Raw genomic sequence first — 6,911 nt, forward strand, 5'->3', positions numbered from 1 at the left:
CATCATAATAAAAGAGGAATAATCTCTTAAGTAACATCACATAATCTTAGCAAAGACATGGGTTGGAAACTCTCATCTACAACCTAATCATATGACACGTGTACTTGTGTCCACATAATTTCATAAAGAGCATGGGTACTCGCCTCAGTGTCCATTCATGATAATAAAAAGGTGGAGACTCACCTCTTGTTCAATTCTAAGGAGTATAGGAGTTACCTCATATCCTTGATTATAAATGTCAAGGGTAACCGTCTCTAGCCTCATCATTCATAATTGCGTTTTAATCTACACTCATTTTAGGTGAGAAATATTCTCAACCTAGAATCATTCATGCGAATAGACCATTCACATTAATATAATTATGCTTACCCATTCATTATAGCAACTATCTCTTCCATACTATAACATCAACAATAAGCAACTTATAGTCTAGGCATAACTCTAAAAGCACTACATTTCATGATAATCATTGATCTTTACTCTCAAGCTACTAACATAATCCTCATCATATATTCTTCAATCGCATCAATTTTAATATTATTTCATCAATCCTATAAGGGTATACCTAACCCATATAGTTCCTCTCGCATGGCATAAAACCCACTATATCAATTCAAATCTACAATTATAGGATAGACATGAGTACATGTAATTTTTCCTAAATACGTGCAATTCTACCAATTTAATCATAAATACTGAAATCCATACAATTGGATCAACATTCATCATTACCCACAACAATGAGAGAAACCTTTACTAGAATTGGAGAAATGCTAATAGAATTCATGGGACGAAGAATCCATGGATTGAAAGCCATCATAGTTAGTCACAATGCCCTCAAAACCTTAAAGATTGGGAGACTTGATTTTGACCTAGCTCAAATTTTTTCATTCTTCTTCCACCTTCTAGACAAAGAATATTTGAGTGGTGTTTTGGGTTTTCTTTTGGTAATTGAGAGAATGACATCATTGAGTGAGTTTGAGGGTCAAAAATCCATATATAGGTGGTCGAGATTTAGTATATACAAAACCACATTGATTTAATTAAATCTAAAAATACAATAGTACCCTTAGCTTAAATGTATGTTGTCACCCATATAACCCCCACCAATGGACCGTGGATGGAACCATGGTCCGTCCTGCACATAGTGGTTCTCTATCAGAGAGATTAGACTATACCACGGACCCCTGGACTACGATGGTGGCCAACCAATGGTCCATGGATCCGGTTGTGGACATGTATGGAGGATTTTTTGTTATTCCTCTCCAAGGACCCACTTATGGTCCATCGTCCAACCCATGATCTGTGGTTGGCTATCATGCATTGTTCCTGGAACCTTTGTAAAATGGATACTTAGCCCAAAATCGAATCTGGTGTTACAGGAACACAATTGTGAAAAAATCATGATACGGTCAAAGCACCTGCATCATCAAGTCCATGAAGGTTATAGGGCCATAAGTAAAAAAAAGTCACTAGGAACTCAATGTTGTCATATGGAGTCCTAAATTCAATCTTATGGATGTTTGCTATCCCATTCCTCAACTATTGGTAACTAGCTTAGACAAATCATCGAGAATACTCAACACCGTGATGTTGGACGGATAGCTATAGGTATATGGTAATGGTTCTTCACAATCACCTTTTGCAAGTGTGTATAATAAATACACAAGTGAATCTTAGTGTCCTTTTTCATCACAATATGGACGAGATCACCCAAAGGATATACTGTAGGCCAGATGAATGCCTTACCCAAGAGATCTCTAAGTTTAACATTAAGCTCTAAAGGAACCATTCGGCATGACCAAATAGAAATAGGTCAAGTTCCTAGTTCAAGTTAGATAGGGAAATAAATATCACGTTCTTGGGGTAGGCAAGGTAAGTCGGTAGGAAACACATCTATATATAATAGACAACTTGAAAAGAATCATATGTAGGGACCCCGTACTAACATCATGCACATAAGACAAACAAGATAAACAACATATAGCTACTAGCCTCCAAACCTGAAAAAAAAATATATAACTCAAACCTTTGTGCTATTAATGGAGTCCTGCAATACAAGATGGAGAATGTCACGCATGGATAAAGTAATGTTACTAGAGAAACAATCTAAAACCATGCGTTAAAGGGATAACTAGTACATAGCCATAATAGCGTCAAAATCAAGTATGTTTCCCAATATAAATCCACCTAGGAGGCATTCCCCTGGATAGTAATTATGAAAGATCAGAACACACCTGATACACTTCCAAAGATTCAAACACAAGGGTCGACACACGGATTAGCAGTGCCACCTGCTCAGAACTCATACATGTACGAGAAGCACAATGAACATACACATTAGAATAAGTAAATCCAGATCAAATAGAGTCGAGGATGGATGATGACATAAAAGAATCATACATGTTATTGTAACGTCCGTTGTCTCAGCCCCCAGCCTTCACTGGAGCTACATTGAAATTTCATTTGCCTTCTCAAAGATGAATGCACATTATTTTAAGTCAATTTCTCATATTATCAATGAACTAGTAGAGTGTAATTATCATATTAGAGCTTCATTTTGTTCTAATTACATGTATATAATAAGTATCATTAAGGATCAAATTGAAAGAGGTCAATTAAATTTTATAAAATGGGTTACTACGTATTGAGTCAAAAGATAGATGGAAAAAAAATACATGTGTAAAGTTCTTTTTATTGGTTTTTGCCTTGTTGAAAATATGTACATCGCTTGATGATCATATTCTTCGGGAAAAAATCAAAACTTAATTTTTGTGATATATTTGTACAAGTTTAGTTACTATACATGAAATTAATAAGTTCTTCCTCAATGTTATCAGAATATCTTAAACATAATAATATCTAGAATATAAATAGCACAAAATATCAATGTGGAAACTAATTACACAAACAGTTTTTTATTATGATGAGGAAATAACAGTTCTTAACATATTAAGAATGGTAGTGATATATTACATCGAGTTAAAATTATTCATATATGGACGTTTAAATTTTATGTATAACAACAGTATCGGGTGTCCATGAGATACACTAGGGAAAGGTTTTAGTGTTTAATTATCTGTTGACACAAAATTAAGATGTCTTTTTGTATACTATCAATTATGGAAGTATAACTTGTCCATTGAGATAAAGGTTGAGTATGTTCATATATCTTATACGAAAAGATTTTATTGCGACAATGAATTTACTTACTAGTTTTAGGTAGAAAATCATAGGAGAATTTCGTTTGACTCTATCTACAAAAGTTCATTATAAAATATTCATTTGTTTCTTTGTTTTGTCTCCTTTATCCTTATACATATACTTCCAATTGAAACTATTCTTCACTTTTTGTCCAAATATATTTTCGATAACAAAATAACTTTTTCTTTTCTATTGTTAATCTCCTCATTAAGGATGTCAAACATACTTAGTTGGACTTCATTCATCTGCAAGAAGACAACTTTTATGTCTTTTCAAGGAATATTGATTGTATTGAACTGTTGACCTAATAAGGGAATACATGGGAGATATATATATAGGAGATATAGGAAGGACTACTAATCCTAATAGGACTAGGATTAAGGATTACTAATCCTAATAGGACTAGGATTAGTACACAGTAAATACTAATATTATTTAATACTATTTATTTAATACTATATGTTATTATCCCCCGTCAAGTTGAGCTGAACTAAGCGAACTGAAGCTTGGAACAGACGTAATCGTGTTGTCGGCTCGGGATAGGCTTGGTGAGAATATTAGCCGGTTGTTCTTCAGTGGGTACATAATTCACAGTCATGGTGCCGGCCTGAACTTCATTGCAAAAAAAGAGACAATGGGTATCAACATGCTTCATTCAGGTGTGTAGTACAGAATTCTTGGCCACACAGATGGTTGATTTGTTGTCAATAGAGAGCAGGAACAGTGTGAGTGGCGCGGAGTTCGCGAAGAATATATGTGACCCACATGGTCTCAGCAGCAAGAAGAGCAAGGGCGCGGTATTCAGCTTCTGTCGAGGACCGAGATACCTTGGGTAATTTTTTTGTACACCAGAAGATCAGGTTCGACCCCAAAAAAATGAGAAACCCCGATGTAGATTTTCTGTCATTTTTATCATTCGCCCAATCTGAACCTGAGAAACCCCGAAGCTCCAAGTCCCCGGGTCGAATGAGTAAACAACGATCAAGAGTGCCAAAAATGTACCTGAGAATGCATTTTAGACAATGGTAACCATGTTTACTTGGTTGATGCATGCGCTGAGCAACACGGTTGACAGCAAACTAGATGTCAGGACGGGTAATGGCCATGTACTGTAGAGCCCCAATGAGGCTGTGGAAGTGGGTGATATCGGCAAAGGGGGTGTCCGCTCCATTCGTAGACGAAGAGACTGCCATCGGTATTGGTTGACTGGTGCATTTTTCCAGTCCAGCTTTCTGCAACAGATCTCGAGCACATTTTGACTGATGAAGAAACAAGCCGCTGCCTGTTCGAGAATCCTCCATTCCTAGAAAATAATGTAACGGGCCAAGGTCCTTCATTTTGAAGGTAGTATGCATAGCTCGATTGACATCCTGAATGAGAGCTGCAGTAGAGCCTGTAATAATGATATCATCTACATAGACAAGAAAAATGATTGTACCGTGTGCTGAATGTCGAGTAAACGGACTCGTGTCGTGTACGCAACACGTGAAGCTGAGTCCCTGGAGGAACGTTTTCAGACGTGTGTACCGAGCACGTGGGGCTTGCTTGAGCCCATACAGAGACTTCTGGAGTTTGCCAACATGTTGAGGGAAGCGGGGATCAACATAGCCCGATGGTTGCGTCATGTAGATAGTTTCATCAAGCATGCCATGAATAAAAGCATTGGAAACATCCAACTGATTGATGAGACAATTGTTCCGCACGGCGAGTGACAGTACCAGGCGAATAGTTTTCTTCCGAATAACAGGACTGAATGTCTCGGAGTAATCAAGCCCATACTCCTGATTGTAGCCTTTAGCAACCAAACGGCCTTGTACCTGGAAATACTACCATATAGATTGTGTTTAATTTTGTACACCCATTTACAGACCACTGGGTGCCGCCCATGGGGCTTAGGTACAAGAACCCAAGTTTTCTGATCAGTCAAACCTTAAACTCTTCATCCATAGCATGACGCCAATAAGCTTTTTTTGAGGCAACAGAGTAGGTTGTTGGTTCACTATTGGGAAGAGGTGTATTTGGTAGTATGGTAGCCTGAATGGTTTTGGGTTTAAAGATACCGGCTTTGCCATGGGTTAACATGGGATGAGTATTGGGGGGTGGTACGGGCGGTGGTGATTCGGGGGCGGCCGAGAAGGACCCAAAATAAATTGGGCTGGAGATGTTGTGGGTATGGGGTGTTTCGGGTTGAATGTGAGTGTGGGTGATGGTTGCGGGTGTATTATGGGTCACGGTCGAAGGGGTGATGAGGGGTGGTTGGGTAGTGGGTGGAGGTGTGGGGGAAGGTGGTGAGGGAGCCTGTGAGTATGTTGGAAAAAGGGGAAGGACGCCAATGAATGATGTATTTGTGGAGGGGGAAATAGACTCGTAGGGAAACTCATTTTCAACAAATTTGACATGAAGAGATATGTAGACTTTTTGAGTTTGTGGGTCAAGACAGCGGTAACCCTTGGAGATAGGATGATAGCCCAAAAAATAAAAGGACGGGATCGGGGTTGTAATTTGTGAGTAATATGAGGGCGTAGCCAAAGGTAGGCAAGACACCCAAAGACGCGGAGGTTGGTATAATTAGGAATTTCATGGTAAAGGAGTTGATAGGGTGATTTGTTGGAGAGAGTGTGACTAGGATTTCTGTTAATGAGGTAGTTTGCAGTGGCTAGAGTTTCTACCCAAAAGGAGACAGGGAGATGAGATTGATGTAGAAGAGTAACCACCGTTTCAATGAGAAGGCGATGCTTACCCTCAGCCACCCCATTCTGTTCGGGAGTGTATGGACAAGAGGGTTGATGTATAATTCCAGGGATTGCAGAAACTGGCCAATGATGTTATTGACATATTCCTTTCCATTGTCACTTCGAAAAAGTTTAACATGAGAATTGAATTGCGTTTTGACCATTTTTTCAAAAGTGACAAAGGTGATGTATGCCTGTGATTTGTGTTTTAGTGGGTACAACCAAGTGTATTTTGTAAAATCATCCACAAAACAAATATAATAGCAAAAACCAGAAAATGAAGGAACAGCAGTAGGACCCCATAGGTCAAAATGAATAAGTTGAAAAGCTCCAGTTGTACGCTTCTCATGTAAAGTAAAAGGTAATTTATGAGATTTAGCAATTGAATAGGAGTTACAATTGTTTACATGAATGGAAGAAAAACCTAATTGAGACATTAAAGAATTTATTATTTGAGTAGACGGGTGACCCAGACGACTGTGCCACACCAGACTATGGCCATCAGCTGAAAGATCCATCGGAGCCACAGGAACGCTTTCTGAAACTAGGTGGGCAGACGAACTTGTGCTAGGAAGAACGTACAAACCATGCTCACAGGGGCCTTGAAAAATCACCCTCTTGGTAGTATTGTCTAAGATCTGAAAATCATTAGATGTGAACAAGAGAGAGCAATTATTGTGAATTGATGAACTTAAAGGAGATTGGTTTTAATAGAAGGGATGTGGGTAAGGTTACCTAGGTGAAAGATAGCGGTGGGGTTTTAATGGTACCCTTGCCACTGTGAGAAATATTAAGGGACTCCCCGTTGCAAACAGTAATACCATTGGAGCTTTGATATGAATTTGGACCGTTCAACTTGGATAGATCAGAAGTAACGTGCATGTTGGTCCCAGTATCCAACACCCATTCAGAGGAAGGGCCGGCTTGAGATGCATAATTGGCACAGTTATCACTATTTCAGCTCTCCTCATACCG

The sequence above is a fragment of the Solanum lycopersicum genome, chromosome 1 (assembly GCF_036512215.1).
Source record: "Solanum lycopersicum chromosome 1, SLM_r2.1".
NCBI lineage: Eukaryota > Viridiplantae > Streptophyta > Magnoliopsida > Solanales > Solanaceae > Solanum > Solanum lycopersicum.